This window comes from Protopterus annectens, chromosome 12.part0 (genome assembly GCF_019279795.1).
Source record: "Protopterus annectens isolate FY-2018-M chromosome 12.part0, PAN1.0, whole genome shotgun sequence".
Lineage (NCBI taxonomy): Eukaryota > Metazoa > Chordata > Ceratodontiformes > Protopteridae > Protopterus > Protopterus annectens.
In genome coordinates, this window is record NC_056746.1 from 1,329,358,693 (window position 1) to 1,329,379,276 (window position 20,584).

The 20,584-nt window shown below is 44.3% G+C and overlaps 1 protein-coding gene across 2 annotated transcripts in view; it reads right to left on the minus strand.

Annotated features, from left to right (window-relative positions):
• LOC122817174 (MRG domain binding protein) overlaps positions 1 to 20,584 on the minus strand; it is a 189,176-nt gene that overhangs the window by 70,158 nt on the left and 98,434 nt on the right. The window lies entirely within an intron of this gene.

Sequence of the window (20,584 nt, forward strand, 5' to 3'; positions counted from 1 at the left end):
CACTGACAATACAGAAGTGCCTTGACAAATCCTGGTCATTAGTTGCAAAACAGGCAGAACCTTTTTCCAGTTGAACACTGGTCTTGCAAAGAAGAGTGCCTAGCAAACATCCAATAAGCTTCAGGGTCTACGATAGGTACCCTTTGAGACTCTGCAAAGGTTTACTGTTACTTCCAAGACCTGGGAATTAACTGCAGAAGTAAGGAATTATGAGGTGTTATCAACCTGTCTAAGGTTGAAGCAGCAAGGAGACACTCTTTCAAGTAAGAGAAGACCTTGATAAGCTACAGCCACTGGTTTTCTGCAACAGTGACCGTGCACTCTATGAATATCCTAGGGGCAGAGTACAGTCTGAGGGGAAGAACCCAAAAATGGTAATAACTGGCAACTATCTGGAAGGAAAGGAACCTCAACAACATCTTGGTAATCCTGATGTACAGGTATGCATCTTGAAGGTCTAAACAGCATATCCAATCTCCTTTTAACACGCAAGGAATAGTTTACCCCACCATGGCCATCTGGAACATTTTTTTTTTTGATACAGAGTGGTTCAAGTGACTTAAGTCTAATATGGGTCAGATGTCCTTGGATGCTTTTGGCATTAAAACGAACCTGGAGAAGAAGCTGGACCCCCTCCAGTCTGTCAGGACTTCTTGCGTAGCTCTTTTTTTTTTTTTTGGAGGGGAACAATACCTCTTATCAATGCTGCCCTTTTCTGACAGGGTGGGATTATCAAGAAGTGGGGGAAAAAAGTGCGGCTTGGGAAGGGAAAGGAAGGGGATTACATAGCTTTCTATTATTACATCCAGGCCTCAACTACCATGTGTGATGGCCTCCCACACATTAACAGGCGAAAACAGAGACGATCTCAGACTGACATCAGTGTGAAGATGCCATGCAAAATATTGGGAAAACTGCCACTGGCCTGAATAAGAACCATGAAAAACCTGATTTAGATAAGAACTCTTGCCATTTGGCTAGTGCCCACCACGTTACCACCACTGAATCCACTACCACCATTGTCCTCATTGATTCCTTCCTGGCGGGATATTTTACTGCTGCTACCGTGTCAGAACCACTTCTGAAGTGGATTCTTTTGCATCCTAGAAAAAGGTGATGAGCAGCTGTAAACTTTACGGTAACAGATGCTACGTTTCCCCCCTTCCTTTTCCTTTTCACTGTCCTCCAATTCTGTCTCGACTTGCAACCTGAAAAGGCTGGAGACACGTGGCATTAAAAGCGAGGCCTTGAAATTCTTCTGAGAATATGTAAGTTGGAGCCTAGTATGACAGTGTATAGATTACTTCAGTGTCTGCCATCATCATTGCTCCACCTACCATATTACGTATCAGGAGCATGGTGACAGTACTTACACCATAACGCGTACATGTGGGGTGATAACCTTTGTATTCTGATTACTTCGGTGTCTGCCATCATCATTGCTCCACCTACCATATTACATATCAGGAGCATGGTGACAGTACTTACACCATAACGCGTACATGTGGGGTGATAACCTTTGTATTCTGATTACTTCAGTGTCTGCCATCATCATTGCTCCACCTACCATATTACGTATCAGGAGCATGGTGACAGTACTTACACCATAACGCGTACATGTGGGGTGATAACCTTTGTATTCTGATTACTTCAGTGTCTGCCATCATCATTGCTCCACCTACCACATTACGTATCAGAGCATGGTGACAGTACTTACACCATAACGCGTACATGTGGGGTGATAACCTTTGTATTCTGATTACTTCAGTGTCTGCCATCATCATTGCTCCACCTACCATATTACGTATCAGGAGCATGGTGACAGTACTTACACCATAACGCGTACATGTGGGGTGATAACCTTTGTATTCTGATTACTTCAGTGTCTGCCATCATCATTGCTCCACCTACCATATTACGTATCAGGAGCATGGTGACAGTACTTACAGTATAATGAGTATATGTGGAGTGATGACCTTTGTATTCAACTCCACGCCAGGTCCCTTCCCAACACACTGTACATCTCATATAGGGTAGTATTCTGGAATCTCAAAATATGTACAAGGTTACGTAGATCTGCTTCTTGAAGCAGTCCATCCCTCTTCGGATCCTTTGCCGAGGAATGTACTGCTGGGCTCTGTGGGGCTGAAGCCTTCTTCAGGGACACTTCAGCAATGGCAGAGTCCACTGCAGGATTCCTTATCCAATTTCCCAACCCTTGATGGGGGCCTACAGAAATCCTGTCTAGCTTCCAAGGAACAAGAACTACCACACTGGGTTCCTACTATGCTTCTTTAGAATTGTGAGACACCATGTTGTCCATGGGGAAGACTGCCCAAGAAAATGACAGGATACACCCAAAGGCCTCTGGCATAACTTTCTCAAAGGTTGAGGGAGAAGATTTTGGCTCCCCTTCTCTCCAAACTTGGGGGTCTTACAGGGCAGAGGAATCAATCTTGCCAACAGTCTTCATGTCTGGCTTTGGAGATCTGAATAGGCTTTTCATGCGTTTAATCTTATACCATCTCACAGTGCATCTTCTCAGCGGATTAAGGTCTGAGAGGGAAGACTCAGAGGCAGAGACTAGCTCACACACATCGGTCCTTTTCTGCTGAAGATTTTATATCTTTTGTCCCAGTGCCTAGAAGATATTGCAGGCCAGCTGCAGGATGGAAATGGTGTAGCAATGAAGCAGGTACTCTAACACCTGCATCAGTAAGGAGGGTTCAGCATCAGCTTGTGCCAGTGCCCTTGACACAGAACAGACACTAGTCCTCAACAGCAAACCTATCATCAGTGTCGATATGCTCAGGCACAAGAATTCAAAGATTGACGACTCTCTGACTTGAAGACTGAGACTGATAAGATTAGCACTGGGCCCAATGTCAAAATCTTCATCCCAGCCCCACAGAGACGGTCAATGCTGAAGGCATCAAAGCTGAATTCACCGTTGCTAGTGGAGACAACAACAACAAGGAAGGAATAAACATTACTGTTGTTGGGGTCTTGCGGTGAACTAGGTGCCCCAATGTAATTAGAACCAGAAAGTACAGTTGTGTACACTTACCATAAATGTAGATGTTCGAGTTTATTCACTGTTGCAGTCATCACACTTGGGTTATCTGCCTGCAGGTAGCCCTCAGTCGGCCCAAATACCAGAGTCTTGGGATTTCTGCGTCGGATGCTGTCGCCTCTTCCATGATGTCAGGTTGTCAGGGGTATAAAACATGCAGCCAACACCATTACATCAATTTGTCTTGCCCCAGATGTCAGGAGCACCCAAAATAGGAAGCAATTACATTGCGTGGAACACCTCCAGTAAAAAGTAAATACCACTACCATAAGATATGGGTAAACAAAGAGGATAGGTAGAAAATATAGAAAGGTCAGGGGTCTGGAGGGATGGTAACCAGGACTCCAACACTGAATACACTCGAACATCTACATTTATAGTAAGTGTACACAACTATATTATGTTCGTCGTGTTTCACTGTTGCAGTCATCACACTTGGGTTGATTCCCAAAGCTGAGGAAGGGTGGAGGCAGTCCAGAAGTATTAGGGCTGGCTAGCAGGCTTTGTAAGACTGCTGTGGCAAATCCAACTTTGGATTTAGAAAAGATAGGTAAGTGGCAATGCTTGATGAAGGTGTGTACAGAACTCCAGGCTGCAGCTTCCAGGATGTCCCTGCTAGGGACTCCCCTGAGAAATGCTGTAGAGGTCGAGATAGCCCTAGTGGAATGAGTTCTGATCCCCTGTGGGGTAGATTTTCCATGATGTTTGTAGCAGAAATGGTTTGCTTTGAAATGGCCTTGCCCTCTGTCCCCGACTAGCAGCTGGGCAGATTTTCTGAAAGGTTTACTCCTGTCAAGGTAGAACCTGAGTTGTCTGTGCACATCCAAGGAGTGCAGGATCCTTCCCCCTTTATTCTGAGGATTAGGAAAAAGGTTGGTAAATGGATGGAGCCACACTGGCTACCACCTTGGCCATAAATTATGGGTTAGTCCTGAGGGAAACCCTGTTCGCATGGAAGATAATGAAGGGTTTCACAGCCATAAGGGCCTGTAACTCACACACACTTCTTGCTGAAGTCATGGCTAGAAGTAAAGCTGTTTTCCAGGAGAAGAGTTTTAACTCTGCTGTAGCAGCAGGCTCAAAAGGGGGAAGCGTGAGCTTCTGTAGTACAAAGTTAAGATCCCAGACAGGAGTGGGAGCTCTCCTTGGGGGTCTTAAATTGTTAGCTCCTCTCAAGAACTGTATGATCAGTGGGTGAGAGAAGAGGGCTGGCTCAGTATTGTAATGAGCTGAGATGGCAGAGGCATGAATATTAATTGATGAGAAGCATAGGCCTTTGTAGAGCAGTTCTGCTAGATAATCTATGATTTGAGGTAAAGTGGGCACGACTGTGTCCTTTCCTTGAGACTGGCTCCAAGAACAGTACATTTTACACTTTTCTGAATAAGATATCCTAGTACTAGGCCTCTTGGCCTCAAGGATGACATCCAGCACCTGTTTGCTGAGGGTTGCTGGTGATGTATTCAGGGAATAGGGTTTGCAGCTGAGGATGCAAAATCTGTCCCTCCTGCTGGGACAGCAGAGAGGGGGTCTGATGTAGGTGCCAGGGTGGCACTGCTGTCAGACTGTGTAGGAGTGGGTACCAGTGCTGGCATGGCCAGTCTGGTGCAAAAAGGATTGTCCTTGGCCTGTCCTGTTTGATCTTGAGTAGTAATTTGGAGAGGAGGGGTAGAGGGGGGAAAGGCATACACTGAGAGGTTTTCCCATGTAAAGGATAGGGCATCCACTTTCCATGCCTGGCTGTGGGGAGTTCTGGTGCAAAATTTGCTCAATTGATGGTTTTGGGGGGAAGCAAAGAGGTCCACCTCTGGTGTCCCCCACCTGTGGATTAGAAGTTTGAATGAATTGGGTTCTAGTTTCCACTCGTGTGGTGGGTCCACTAGATTTCTGCTTAAGTTGTCTGCCAGTGAATTTTATTTGTCTGGCAGGAATTGAGCTAGCAGGTGCACTTGATTGCTCAAGGCTGTGTTCCACAGAGCAATGGCTAACCTGCAGAGTGGGTAGGAATGAGTTCCCCCCTGCTTGTTTATGTACCACATGACAGTGGTGTTGTCTGTCTTTATCAAGAGTTGCCCTGGAAGGATAAGGTATTTGAAAGCTGTCAGTGCATTCTGTACAGCTAACATTTCTTTTTGATTGATATGCAAGTGGATTTGTCCTGGGCTCCATTTGCCTTGAATGCATTTGCCTGCCGTGTGAGCCCCCCCATGCATAGTCTGATGCGTCTGTTGTCAGGGTTTGGGCGGCGAGGGGTTGAGTGAAAGGGAGTCCCTTGTTATAGTTGCAAGCCTCTGCCCACCAAAGGAACTCTGTCCTTAGGCAAGGAATGATAGGAATCACTGTTTCCAGGTCCTAAGAATGTTGACACCAGAGACCTTTAAGTACCACTGAAGTTTCCTCATATGCAGTCTTGCATACGGAATTAGTAGAATGCATGAGGCCATGAACCCTAGTGCTTGCAGTATTTTTCTTGCAAAAAACTGGGTTTGGTTGGCCAGTAGCTTGAAATAATTTGTCAAACAAACCTGCTTTTCTGGCGTGAGGAATGCCACCTGGGAAGTTGTGTTCAAGCTTGCTCCCAGGAATACAATCTTTTGGCTGCGTACCAGATATGATTTATTTTCGTTGATGGTATACCCCAGAGAGGTTAGGAGTCTCTTTACAAACATCAGGTGCTGAAGTAGCAATTCCTGACCGTCCGCCTGAATCAGGCAATTGCCCAAGTATGGGTAAATCTTAATATTTCTCTCCCTGCAGTATGCAATGGCTGGAGCCAGGCACTTTGTGAATACCCTGGGTGCAGTAGATAAGCCAAAGGGAAGTGCAGAGAACTGATAGTGCATAGAGCCTGCCCTGAAACGTAGATATTTCCTGCAAGAATCCCTTATGGGGATGTGCAGATAAGCTTTTTTTAAGTCTAGGGTGACCAGCCAGGAGTCCTTGGCTAGCATAGGAAGCAGCTGCTGGAGTGTAAGCATTCTGAATTTTGGTACCACCAGGAAGGTGTTGAGAACTGACAGATCCAGGACAGGGCGCCAAGAGTTCTCTTTTCTGGGTACCAGGAACAATCTGGAGTAGAAACCCTGTCCCCTTTTGCTCTGTTGGAACAGGTTGAATAGCCCTGATACTGAGAAAAGAAAGTACTTGCTTTCGGGCCTCTGCCCACTGGTTTGGAGGAAGGTCTGGCAACCTGGTTGGGGTTGGCAGTGAGTGGAAGAATAATCTGTATCCCCGGGATACAATGTTTAAGACCCATCAGTCCTGGGTAATATACTCCCAGTTTTTTTACATGTAGGGCGAGTTTTCCTCCTAGGCAGGACGAAGGACAAGTCATTGTGAACTTTTTCCATAAGGGGGCGGCTTACCACTCCCTGTTTTTGAGGTGGGAGCACTCCATTGTTTAGATCTGTGCATACCCTGCGACTGTAGTCTTTGTGGTATGTTGCCCCTGGGTTTGGACTGAGAAGGTCTGGGAGGGACTGGAAAGGACCAGTTTTTGAAGGTCAATGCCTACCGAATCTAGGTGGCGGTACCTGTAAGAAATCTTTAACATTTTGCATAGATTTAGCTTTTTCCTCCATCTTTTTAAGAACGTATTCTGCTTTTGTGCCAAACAAACATTCCTGGTTTAATAGAGCATCTAGTAATTTTGCTTTGACATTGTCTGGCAAAATTTGTTCCTTCAGCCAAGCATGCCTTCTCAGAACAGACCCAGTGACAGCAGCCCTGCAAGATGCTTCTAAGGCATCAAAACCACACTGCAAAGTATGTTTACCAACTTGGTTTGCAGAATGCATTAACTCTTGTAAATCTTTATTTTATGCACAATCAGGAATCAACAACATTTTTTGTTTAATTAGTTCTATAATATGCTGCTGGTACTTCAACATGTGAAACTGGCAATTTAAAGCCCTGATGGCAAGAGTTGCAGAGGTATATATACCTTCTTACCCCATCTGTCTAAAACCCTAGAATCCCTGTCAGAAGGGGTAGGGTTTTTGGCTGTAGTAGCCTTTATACCTTTAGGTCGTGGCAAATGGTCTCTGGATCGGCAGTGAGATTTTTAAATAGAAACTTGTGAGAGTCTGGTACTCTGTAGTACTGGTCAGGCTTTCTAGGAGCTGGTGATAAAGTATCAGGGGTAAGACTGGATTCCACGAAGACATCATCTACAATACCCAGAAGAGGGGGTATAGCTAGAGGCCTGTGCTGAGGCAAATCTAAAAATTCCCTGATTCTCTTTTTGGACTGTGGGTAGTCCTGGCATTCCCAGCAGAAATGCTCTCTTAGGGTATATGCAAGGTTTCACAGAAAGAAAATTCTTCTGGGGGGAGGCAGAGGGAATGGAATCCTCTGCATCTGAATCCTCATAGGTAGATGAGGGCATGTCTTGGTAATCAGAGGGGTCAGAGTCATCAGACTCATGGTCTGTAGAATCAGAAGGAAAATCAATTCTTTGTCTTTTAAAGGGGGATGGCTAGCTTCCCCTAATTAAAGTAATAAGGTCTTCAGCCATTCTAAGCATTTGTTTATGTGGCATGGGAGCTTAAGAAAGAGCTTTGGTCGTCGGTTTCCTAGACGTAGTGCAAACCCTGGGCCTGAGAAATTTGGTAGTTTTAGTCAGAAACGAAGTAGTCGGTTTAATACGAATATTGGAAGGTCTGAATACACCCTCAGAAGCCGGTGCCTGCACAGCGGCTCCAGACCCATCCAAGGTAGAGACATCCGCAGGTTCCATAGTCGAAGAAGCATCTCGCGGCATACCGGACTCCGAATGGGTCTCAGTAGAGGCCTGTGAATCTGTAGAAGCGGCTATCAGGGGCTGCAAAAGCACCTCACTGAGTACAGGCGAACTGGCGACTAGCTTAATGGAAGCATCGTCGGCAGTTTAGGACCTATGCGGTCTGTCTCTTTATCCTTACGTTTTTTGGAAGATCAGTAGTCGGATGGCTTATCGAAGCTATTTTGGAATACGGAGAACGAGAGAGAAAGAATTTAGTGACAAAGATAGCCCGAGGACAAATAGTTCGGGCGTTGAACAAGGCACAAAACTGACAGTGAGGAACGTCGTGGTCTGGGCCTAAACAGGTGACGCAGTAAGAATGAAAATCTCTGTGAGGTATTTGCTTTCCAAAGGCAAGACAATTGTTAACTTTTTCTGACATTGGTTAGAGCAAGAAAAAAGGATCCCCAACGGGGTACTTAGCTTTAGAAGACTTCAGGTTTGAAACTCGAATGATGAAAATTTCAGGTAGAGGCCGACCGGCACTTGTGAACTGCTTCTGCTTCGGGCTTCCGCGCGGCAAGAAAAGCTGATATAATGGCGTCAGCTGCATGTTTTATACCCCTGACGTCATGGAAGAGGCGACAGCATCTGACGCAGAAATCCCAAGACTCTGGTATTCGGGCCGACTGAGGGCTACCTACAGGCAGATAACCCAAGTGTGATGACTGCAACAGTGAAACATGAAGAACATCTGGATCCAATAAAGAGCCTAGCAAAGAGAGGGTGGGGTAGTGACACTGCTCCTGTCTGGCAAAGAATGGGGATACGAAGACAAGATGACTTCCAGCTCCATCTGTGCTTGAAGCATGGTCCTCAGGAGATTCAGGTACTCAATATCCACAAAAATGGATTTTGGAAATAAATGAAACACACAGACTTGACAGAATGAGACTTGGAAAAGGATGACCTGGACAAATCCACCTCTGAGAGGAAAAACATACTCCATCTCCTAACTGAATCTGATACAGAAACACTGGAGGGTACGTTTCCCACCACCTGAACAGAAAGTGTGCATTTTCTGGCTTAACAGAAGACTCTCTATCCTCAATTTGATGACTTAATGAAGTGAAAGGAATTTCATAAAAAAAGGGAATACGCCTTCCTTTTGCTAGGATTATCCTTAGTCGTACGACTTTTCTAACCTAGCCAAGGTAGGAGGCTCCTGGACATCTTCCACAGATAATAATACTTTCAAGAATACATTTGTTCTTTATGTTGGTAAAAGTCCTCTTATCAAATCTGGCATATATATCACAGTTTAAGGTGATCGGCATCTGAGCAAACCACATACTTCAAATGCTGGTACTGGGGAGGCACCTTCTTAAAGTCAGAAGACGTATCCCTTCCTAGAACACCAACAAGCTAGCAAGCAAAGGGAAAGCAAAGTAACCTGAACTGGAACCACAAAAGCAAAATGAAGTGTTTACAAGTACAAAAAAGTGAAATAAACAGATGAACAAACTCTGCAAAGAAGGTAAAACTTGGTGCAAAAGCTACTTTCCAAGGAAGGAAAAAGGAATGAAAAGTAAAGATCTCGAGAAAGCTGTAAAATTCAAATCAAGTCAGTTCTGACGGCCAATCAAAAACAAGCAATACAAAGTCAAAGGTCAACTTTAAATTTATAAAAACACCACAAAAAAGAACTTAGGAACATTTTATCTTGTGAGCGTGATCTAAAAGAAGATGGCATTAGGGAATGGATTATGGGCAATAGGGAGAAGCTGATCCCTGGGAAGGTTTCAATCCTATTGGTTGAGAGAATGAACCAGATCCCATCAGACTGAATACCGCAGTAACTATGACAATTACCATGAACACTTATAGCTATAAGTCAGCTATACTAAAAAAAACCCTTTAAATTGAAATCCAGGAACAGGGGTGGAAAAATGCAGCATCATTACTTAATACATCAAAATCAGCACAAGGGGGAACAACAGTTTAAGGAGGACCTGACAGGAACAAGGAAGGAAGCAGGGCATGATAGGCGATGCTTGGCACAAGGGTGTTATAGTGATCCAGCAATAATCCCCACTAAACCACATACAGAACTTTGTATTTTCTCCATAGTTACCCCTGTGGTGCCCACAGGTACAGGTCAGTGACAGTGGTTTGTCTGCATAAAAGTGATCTGTGAAGGAGTTATCAGATGATCATATTTTCACCAAGGCTTACTTCCACTACAAAGTGCATGGAGATATTTTCAATACCAAGTTGGGCCAGTTCATGAATGCTGTTTTTCTGATCAGTGGTATAAAGCTTGGGTTCCCACAGCAGAGGTCTTTTCAGTCCACCCTAATGCAGTGCTGTGATTTGGTGACCAACGATATAAACAAGAGAAACCATGCACATGTAAGGCACCCAGACATCCATACGGCTTCTTTCTGATGCTCTGTCTCACAGGACTCTAGCAAACAAAAAGTAAACAGCATTGTGGTAACATCTTAAATGACGAAAAAGTAAAGGACATGTGGGTGGCAACAAAAATAGTGGAGAAAACTGGAAACAGTTTGTAGTTATTACAGGAGGACTGTCAGAAGAATGAAATGTTAATAAGTAGGACTGCCACAGGGTCAGGCTTGGGTTGGTTAGTAAATTTCTGCCAGATATCACCGAGTTTGGACAGTAAAACCATCTCATATCCTGACAATACATCATGGACCTAGGGTGGTGGCTGGAGGCCTCCACAAACAGCTAAAGAGGCTGACACTGAGGGCTGGCAGATAGCAGCTGAGATTTAATTTTAAAAAGAGCGTTAAGTCTGCATAAAGGAGAAAGGCTAACCTGAAGAAAACATATAGTCTTGGGTGGATAACCTTAAGCAGGACACAGGAAGGAAGGGATTAGGGATGATAATCTGACCTAAACTGAAAACATTCTGTGCAATGCAAAAGGGAGATGACAAAGACTGATGAGATTCTGTAGTACACAGCATGAGAAGCGGATTTCAAAAATTATGAAGTCATCCTTTCATTGGACAGGGCACTAGTAAGGCAACTTCTAATGGACTGTGTAGAGTCCTGTATGCCACACAGGTAAAGGGAAACCAGGGTGGCAGAAAGCATGACATGCACAGTTGTCACTGTGGAACGATCTGCATGGGTGGGACTAAGTGCAGTGGGAGGAGAAACTTAGAAAGCACGATATATATGGGTGGGACTAAGTGCAGTGGGAGGAGAAACTTAGAAAGCATGATATATATGGGTGGGGCTAAGTGCAGTGGGAGGAGAAACTTAGAAAGCAGGGCAATGCATAACAGCAGAATGAAGAGAAACAGCTGATGAGATAAGGTGCATTACAAGTTGTTTCAGGACAACTGAAAGAGGTGGAGCTGAAGAAGGATAGAGAGACGGATTGAAAGAAATGGTGGTGGCTAGTTAGAAGAGGATCAGAAAAACGTGGAGTGCAGTACCTGAGCGGTTAATGCACTGTAAGCTGTTAAGAGGACTCGGAGTGAGGAAAGTACAGTTGTGTACCTACCATAAATGTAGATGTTCGAGTGTATTCACTGTTGTAGTCATTACACTTGGGTTATCCGCCGGCAGGCTACCCGCAGTCGGCCAGAGTTCCAAAGTCTTGGTCCGGTGTCGGTTGCTGTCACCTCTTCCCTGACGTCAGTGTGCCAGGGGTATAAAAGATGCAACAGACGCCATTTTCTTCAGTTTTTCTTGCCCCAGATGTCAGGTGCCCCCAGATAGGAAGGCTGGAAAAATAAAATGATATCAAAAAGCATGCATGTACTAATATAAAAATTTCCTTCATCTACAAGCAAGTACACCACAAAGGTTGTATAGAGTTAAGAAGTACAGAAGTCCCAGCAAAGTAAAGGGGGATGGTGGGTGGGTAAAATGGACTGCAACAGTGAATACACTCGAACATCTACATTTATGGTAGGTACACAACTGTACTGTGTTCATCGTGTTTCACTGTTGCAGTCATTACACTTGGGTTGAATCCCAAAGCTGAGGTTGGGCGGCTGGGTCTAGATTGGATTTGGAGAGGCTACCAGGCCTTGCAGGACTGCAGTGGCAAAGCCTGCTCTGGATTTCGAGTAGAGAGGCAAGTGGTAGTGCTTGGTGAAAGTGTGCACTGAGCTCCAGGTTGCAGCTTCTAAAATGTCTTTGGTTGGTACTCCTCTGAGAAAGGCTGCTGAAGTGGCTGTTGCTCTGGTAGAATGTGGCCTAATGACCTTAGGCACTGGTTTGCCATGTTGTGCATAACAGAAGCAGATGCAGTGTCCTATCCATTTTGAAATTGTCTGCTTTGTGATAGGTTTTCCTTGTGATCCTGCAGCATAGGCTACAAACAGTTGCTCAGTTTTTCAGAAAGCTTTTGTTTTGTCCAAGTAGAATCGTAGTTGTCTGTGTATATCCAATGTGCGCAGAAGTCTCTCCCCTTTATTCTGGGGATTTGGGTAGAAAGTTGGTAAATGAATGGTTTGGTTCAGGGCCACATTGGAAACTACTTTTGGCATGAATGTTGGGTTTGTACTGAGAGAAACCCTGTCCTGGTGAAAAATGATGAAAGGTTCCACAGCCATTAATGCCTGTAACTCTGATACTCTTCTTGCTGAAGTTATTGCTAGGAGCAGAGCAGTTTTCCATGATAATAATTTTATATCAGCTGTGCTGGCTGGTTCAAAAGGAGGCAGTGTGAGTTTTTCTAAAACAAAATTGAGATCCCAAGTTGGTACTGGTGCTCTCCTCTGGGGTTTTATGTTTTTTGCCCCTCTGAGGTACTGTCTTAGTAGAGGATGTGAAAAAATAGGAGGTTCCGTATTGTAATGAGCTGAAATGACAGAGGCATGGATTTTAATTGATGAGAAAGATAGGCCTTTGTCCAGCATCTCAGTTAGGTATTGTAAAATCTGAGGTATATTTGGAACAAGTGGGTCGAGCCCTTGTAACTGGTTCCAAGCACAGAATCTCTTCCATTTTTCTGCATAAGATTTCCTAGTGCTGGGCCTCCTGGCTTCTACAATGACATCCATAACAGCTTTAGAGAGAGGTGCAGTCTGAATAGCTACATTATCTGCCATGCTGCCAGATTTAAGGTTCTGAGTTGACTGTGCAGAATCTAATTGTTTTGTTGAGTCAGAAGATGAGGAATTTGAGGTAAAGGCCAAGCTGGGCCCTGAGACAAGCTCTTTAGGATTGGGTACCAGTGCTGGCGTGGCCAGTCTGGGGCAATCAGGATCATTTTTGGCCTTTCTTGTCTGACTTTTAGGAGCACTTTGGTAAGAAGAGGCATTGGAGGGAAGGCATAGACTGTCAGAGCTTTCCAGCTGAATGATAGAGCATCCACTTTCCATGCTTGAGAGTGATAAGTTCTTGTGCAGAATTTCTGTAGTTGACAATTGTGAGGGGAGGCAAAAAGATCTATGTCTGGGCGTCCCCATTTCCTTGTTATCATGCTGAACACCTGTGGATTTACTTTCCATTCGTGAGGGTCCATGAGATTTCTGCTTAGTTCGTCTGCCAGTGTATTTTTTGCTCCTGGCAGGAATTGTGCCTGCAGATGTACCTGATAGGTTAGTGCTGTGTTCTACAAGGTCATGGCTTGCCTGCATACAGGGTAGGAATGTGTGCCCCCTTGCTTGTTTATGTACCACATAACTGTGGTATTGTCCGTCTTTATTAGTAGTTGTCCTGGATGTAGTAGGTCCTTGAAAGCTGGCAGGGCATTCTGTACTGCTAGCATCTCTTTCTGATTGATGTGAAGATGCATTTGTTCCTTGGGCCACGTGCCCTGAATACATTTCCCTGCCATATGTGCCCCCCAGGCATAATCCGATGCATCCATTGTTATTGTCTGCCTGGCTGTGGGTAAGGTGAAAGGCTGTCCCTTGTTGTGGTGACAGGCCTGGGACCACCATCGAAACTCCTGTTCTAGGCAAGGAATTAAAGTTATGATTGTCTCCAGGCTGTGACAATGTTGAGTCCAAACACTTTTTAGATACCATTGTAGTTTCCTCATATGCAGTCTTGCATATGGAATTAGTAGAATGCAGGACGCCATGAAGCCCAGGGCCTGCAGAATTTTTCTTGCAAGGAGCTGGGTCTCCGTTGCCATCAGTTGAAAATATTGAGTCAGTTGCCTTTGTTTGTCTGGCGTGAGATAAGCCATCTGGGCAGTTGTATTTAAGCTTGCACCCAGGAATATTATCTCTTGAGAGGGCACTAGTTTTGATTTCTTTTAGTTTACTGTGTACCCTAGGCAAATTAGTAATCTTTTTACAAACACCAGATGCTTTAGTAGAATGTCCTTGCTCTCTGCTTGAATAAGGCAGTCGTCCAAGTAGGTACATATTTGAATTCCTTTTTGTCTGCAAAATGCAATTACTGGTGCCAGGCATTTTGTGACGACCCTGGGCGCAGTAGATAAGCCAAAGGGCAGTGCAGAGACTTGGTAATGCATTGAACCTGTTATGAATCTGAGGTATCTTCTGCAAGTTTGTCTGATTGGGACATGCAGGTATGCCTCCTTGAGGCCCAATGTAACTAGCAAAGCCTTCTTGCCCAGCATGGGTAGAAGCTGCTGTAGTGTTAACATTTTGAATTTTGGAACATCCAGGAAAGTATTTAGGATTGACAGGTCCAGTATTGGTCTCCAGGCTTTGCCCTTTCTGTATACTAAGAAAAGTCTTGAGTAAAATCCTTGCCCCTGTTCTTGCTGTGGTACTCTTTGAATAGCTCCCATGTCCATGAGAGCAGCAATTTGTTTTTGCGCCTCTGCCCATTGGTTCTGTGGCAGGTCTGGCATACCTGTTGATTTTGGAAGCGTGTGAAAGTGGAACCTGTAACCTTGAGAAACAATATTCAGTACCCATTTGTCCTGGGTGATTATGTGCCAATTTTTTGAGAAAAGTGCTAGCTTTCCCACTCGGGGTGCTGCCAAACGGTAAGTGCTTGGCATCTGTAGAGGGAAGTCATTGGGACTGTTTCCTATACGGTTGTGATTTGTCTTCTCACTCCTTTGGGGGCTGAAGCATCCCATTGTTTAGGTCTGTAGGAGCCTTGGGGCTGAGATCTGCCTCTTGGGCATCTGTATCTCCCTCTTTGTGGCCTGTCTGACACCGGAAAGGACCAATGTTTTGAAGGCCAGTTTCTGCTAAACCTGGGTGGTTGAACCTGCAAGAAATCCTTTACTGTCTGCATAGATTTTGCTTTATCCTCCATTTTCTTTAACACCTCTTCTGCCTTAGCACCAAACAAAGTATCATGCTGTAATGGAGCATCCAATAATTTAACTTTAACATGGTCAGGTAAACTTTGTTCTTTCAACCAAGCATGCCTTCGAATAACAGAGCCTGTAACTGCGGCTCTACAAGAAGCCTCTAATGAATCAAAACCACATTGTAAAGTATGCTTTCCCACTTGTTCAGCTGCATGCAATAAATCCTGCATTTCCTTACTGTCAGGACTTTCTGAAATTGAAACCATTTTCTGCTTTAACAATGACATGAGATACTGTTGATATTTAAGCATGTGAAACTGGCAATTTAAAGCCCTTACAGCTAAAGTAGCATAAGTGTAAACTTTTTTCACCCATCTGTCCAGAGCTCTGGAATCTCTATCCAAGGGGACAGGATTTTTAGCAATGGAAGCCTTAAACCCTTTAGGACCCTGAGAAATTGTTTCTGGATCTGCAGCAGGGTTTTTGTAAATAAATTTATGAGAGTCAGGAACCCTGTAGTACCTGTCTGGCTTGACTGGTGCAGGGGGTAAAGAATCACGAGTCAGACTGGATTCAGAGAAAACATCATCAACAATATCAAGCACAGGGGACATAGCCAGGGGCCTGTGCTGGGGCAATAAAAGAAAGTCTCTGAGCCTTTTCTTGGATTTTGAATATTCCTGGCTCTCCCAATGGAAATGCTCCCTCATGGTGTGCAGGGTTTCCCCAAAAGAATAATCCTCAGGCGGAGAGGCTGAAGGTATAGACTCTTCTGCATCAGAATCCTCACAGGGAGGGAGAGAGTATCCCTGATCAGAAGAGGAATCAGAGGAAATAGAAACCTGGTCAGAGGAATCATAGTCAGTGTCTTGCCTAGGCCTTTTGTCAGGTGGGGGATGGGAACCCCCTGATTAAAGTAATTAGGTCTTCGGCCATTTTAAGCATCTGTTTCTTTGGCATGGATGACTGTTCAGTAGAATGCTGTACTTGTTTCCTTGGGCCATTTTAAGCATCCGTTTCTTTGGCATGGATGACTGTTCTGGAGAATGCTGTACTTGTTTCCTTGTCTTTAATGGTGTTTTTAACTTTGCCTTAGCTGCTGTAGTGGGCTTAATTGTAAGCTGTGAAGGTCTGAAAACAACCTCAGAAGCCGATGTCTGCTCAGCGGCTCTGGACCCATCTCAGGGAATAGTTTCCGTAGGCCCAATACCTTGAGTTTCCACAGGCCTCAGTGTCTCCACGTGGCTGTCGGATAGGGCCTGTGGCTCTGAGGTAGCGGGTGTCAGGGGCTGTGAAAGCGCCTCACTGAGAACCAGCGAACCGGCGACTGGCCTAGAAGAAGCTTTGTCATTGGTTTTGGACCTCGGATGCCTGTCCTTTTCTTTGTCTTTGCGTTTTTTACAAATTCCGGTCGTCGGTTGTTCCGACGGCATTATGTAATTAAACCTTCAGCCAAAATAATGTAAAGCAAAATCAAACCAACATTTAATAGTGCGTTTGCTGAATCAAGCACAAAACCGACAACTAGTAACGTCGTGGTCAGGGCCTAGGCAAGGAATACAGTAAGAGTGAAAGTCCTTATGAGGTATTTGCTTCCCACAAGAAATACAATTATTAACTTTTACTGATATCGGTCTGCAGCAAGAAAAAGTTTCCCCAACGGGGTACTTAGCTTTATTGTAGACTTCAGTTCTGAAACTCAATTTCGAAAATCTCAGGAGTCGGCCGACCGGCACTTGCAAACTGCTTTTGCTTTGGGCACCGCGTGACAAGAAAGACTGAAGAAAATGGCGTTGGTTGCATCTTTTATACCCCTGGCGCACTGACGTCAGGGAAGAGCCGACAGCAACCGATGCCGGACCAAGACTTTGGAACTCGGGCAGACTGCGGGTAGCCTGCCGGCGGATAACCCAAGTGTAATGACCGCAACAGTGAAACACTATGAAAATCAGCTTGGATTAACAGTATGAGATCATCAGCTATGCATGGACTAGATGGAAAACTTGCAAACATTTTCTACTGGTATCTTTGTACATATTAAGTTGAACGACGTGTGCAGTCTAGGAGACCATCGAAGAACAAAGCCTCATTTCCCAAATGGTCCGGAGGACAGCCTGGTTAAGTGATTTGCTCAGAATCACACAGTATGTTAGTGGAGGCTGGACTACAGGAATCAGCTTATAGGTGCACAGGTGTATACCACGGTAATGGCCACAAGGGCCTTTCTAAGTCCAGCCATGTGTCCCAACTGTATCTCACAAGGTTTAGATTATATGTAAGCTTGGGCATGTATGGTCAAGCATTTACAGGCTGCATCTATCCAATAGGGACATAGCTGCCAGATTGGGGCCCAAGTTACTCTTAAAATGGATTAGGGAGGGGCTCTACTCCACATGGATGGGAAGCCTACTCTAGACAAGGGGGATTCTCTCAGGCACATACCTGTCCCTCCAGCATATCCTATTTATGTCACAAGCAAGGTTTTAAGTCCCTTGATAGGGTAATTCTGATGCCGTTTGCTTTACCAATATGCAGAAGGTCCACCAGAGTGGAATCCAATCATACCTTGTATGCTGTGTCCTTCAGTCTATAAAAGACAGAGTACAGGGATAGGGCTTTGAGGCAATCTGTGAAGGACATGTTGTTTGCACCTTGTATCCTTTTTGACAGGAACCTCTGTGGACATTCCAGTTGTTGCATGTGTCTAGTCAAGTACATACTGAAGAGGGCACTATACTCAAATGACTGGTCTGATCTCGGCTGAATACAGTGGAACAATGACTTCCCTTAAACCTAGACGTCTTACCCTAGCTTATAAGTTGCACAACGTAGAATGATTTCCTTACTACTGTAGACACGCAATGGTCAGAGGCCAGGTTACTATCAAGATACATCCCCAAATCCCTGACTACTGGGTTTACTCTTAGGGGTGTGTAATCAATGAGATAGTTTTAATGGGTAGCGAACTTCCGGAAGGATACTAGTATGCATTTCTTGGCATTGGGTTTTAGCCCATGGCTCTGGCACCATTTATTTGCCTGAATCAGTCCTTCTTGGAGAATTAGTGCCCTGGGAGAATTCTACATCTAGTTTGTAACTGTCTGCAAACTTGGTCAGCCACAAGCCCTTGATGTTGACCTTAACTTGAGAGACATATATGACAAAAAAAAGTGGACAAAGCAGAGAGCCTTGAGGAACTCTGCTAGTGACTGGTCTCTATCTGAAGATGGATTTCCCTATACTAACTTCTTGGATCTCATCGGAGAGACATCCAGCTATCCAATGGGTGACATAGGGGTTTATATCTAATTCTGTGAGTTTGTCTACAATGCCAGAGTGGCACACTATATCAAAGTCTTGGCTAGGTCAAAAAAGGGTTATATGCACTGTTTTGGTCTTGTCCATTGCTTTGGTGCCCTACTTGATGTAGTCCACCAAACTGAGTAAGTAAGATCTGCCCTTGACAAAACCAGACTGGGTTGGATCTAGTGTCTGAAGATTTCCTTCATCACAGTAAATCATTTTCATGATAATTTGTTCCAAGGCTTTTGTATAGGACACTAGTCAGGCCTATAGATCTGTAGTTACCATGGTCAGTGGAGGGCCTGCCTTTGTATAGAGGGATGACCATTATACTTTTCTATTGGTGTGTTGCAAAGCCTGTCTGGAGGCTACATTAAAACTGGTATTATGCAAGACCTAAGGTATTCAGGGTAAAGCAGATTTAACCCATGCACATTTGACACACGAATACTCATTATTAATCCAATATGCTAGCTGATAAGTCATAGCCTTTATTCCCTGCACTAACTGAAGGACAAAAAAAAAACAAAGTTGGACTCAAACCCTCAGACTTTGCCTGAGAAGTCAAATGCACAACCACTATAATATGGCTGCATGTATCAGGAGAATGTGGAAATGCCAGTTTATATGTACATTTGCCCACATACATGAACTGTACATAAACAAATATAATTAACAAATGGTGCCAATGGTGTACAGGGCCCTGACTACAACCCAGGTGAAAGGAGTTTGGTTAACATCTCTGGAACTTGATGGTGCAGTCGAGAAGGACAGGTGTGCCTGCCCTAGGGGGGACACAGAGCATGCTGGGTTCTTCTTCAGTGAGTTCTCACACAGGACAGAGCTTAGAATGAATGCCAGGATGGGGGGTTGGAAGACAAACAAGCAGGTGTGCCATGTGCTCAGGCTACAACTCATTTCTACACAGCCTGATGTATACATGCCGGTATGTTGGGGTAGGATTTAGGGTTAGAAAAAAATCCTAGACTCCTTAAGAGTAACAATCCCACTTGTGCTAGCTCAACCCTCAACTTCAGGTACGGAAGAAGACAAACCATAAAAGCCAGTGACCACAACAAGAAGGAAAGAACAGGTCAGTTGTGCAGCATGAGGAAGACTGGATGGTAAGAGGGGTGCCAGACCCTCCCCCCACACAAAAACAGAAAACATATATATATATATATATACACACACACACACACATACACACACGTGCCTTTTCCATCCAGAAAGGAAAACAAACACAGAATTAGAAACCTGTAGCTGAGAAAATTCACTCTAATATTCGCCAAAGGTTATCCTGTCTCTCACTCCTTCACTAACGCCAGCTTGTGTGTGTGTGTGTGTGTGTGTGTGTGTGTGTGTGTGTGTGTGTGTGTGTGTGTGTGTGTGTGTGTGTGTGTGTGTGTGTGTGTGTGTGTGTGTGTGTGTGTGTTGGGGGGGTGGAGGGTGGTTGAGATTTCTGGTTTCAGACAATGTTAATCACAAGCCAATTAAATTACCACAAACAAATACTACATTGCTGTAATCGCTTGGTAAAAAAGTATTTTTAATAAAATGCCCATCTGGGATGAGACTCAAACCTAGTGACAGAATCCTGTCTGCTTAATTATCTGTACAAATGTACTTTGCAGTACAAGACAGAGAAATTCAAAGTCAGTTCAGGATATCTAACTCAAATGTCTAGTGTAAATGTTAAACAGCAGCGATGCCATGAAATGATGTGCAACAGTGCTATTTATTCCCTAAAAAGTGCAATACAGCACTTCCCTGCTAAACCAAGTCTCTCCTGTTTCAAGCTTAGATACATAGTTAGAAGTTAACGTAATCACCAATCAGCTCCCCTTAGCTGGTTTTTCACTGAAGATTTGCAACAAAATGGTAAACAAGGATTGGGGAGTCTGGCAAACATTAAACAGTGCCCCCCTTTTCAGCAGAGGATTCAGACTTTTAGTCAATACAAAATGCTTTATACATACATACATAAACACACATGCACAGACAACATAAATACTCAAAATAAGCTTGGACACATGCAAAGAAGTGCAGATTACAAGGAAACATCAGCTCATCCACAGATTAAAAATAATATGGAGCTTACTACAGGCTGCCACAAATTTCTTAACCAAATTAGTATTTGATATAACAAACATAACATAAGCTGTTGTACAAGAGAAATGACAGAAAAAGGAAGAAAATTATTTTAGTTTCAAGAAGATACACACTTGCAGTGCTCATGAGGCTGGCTG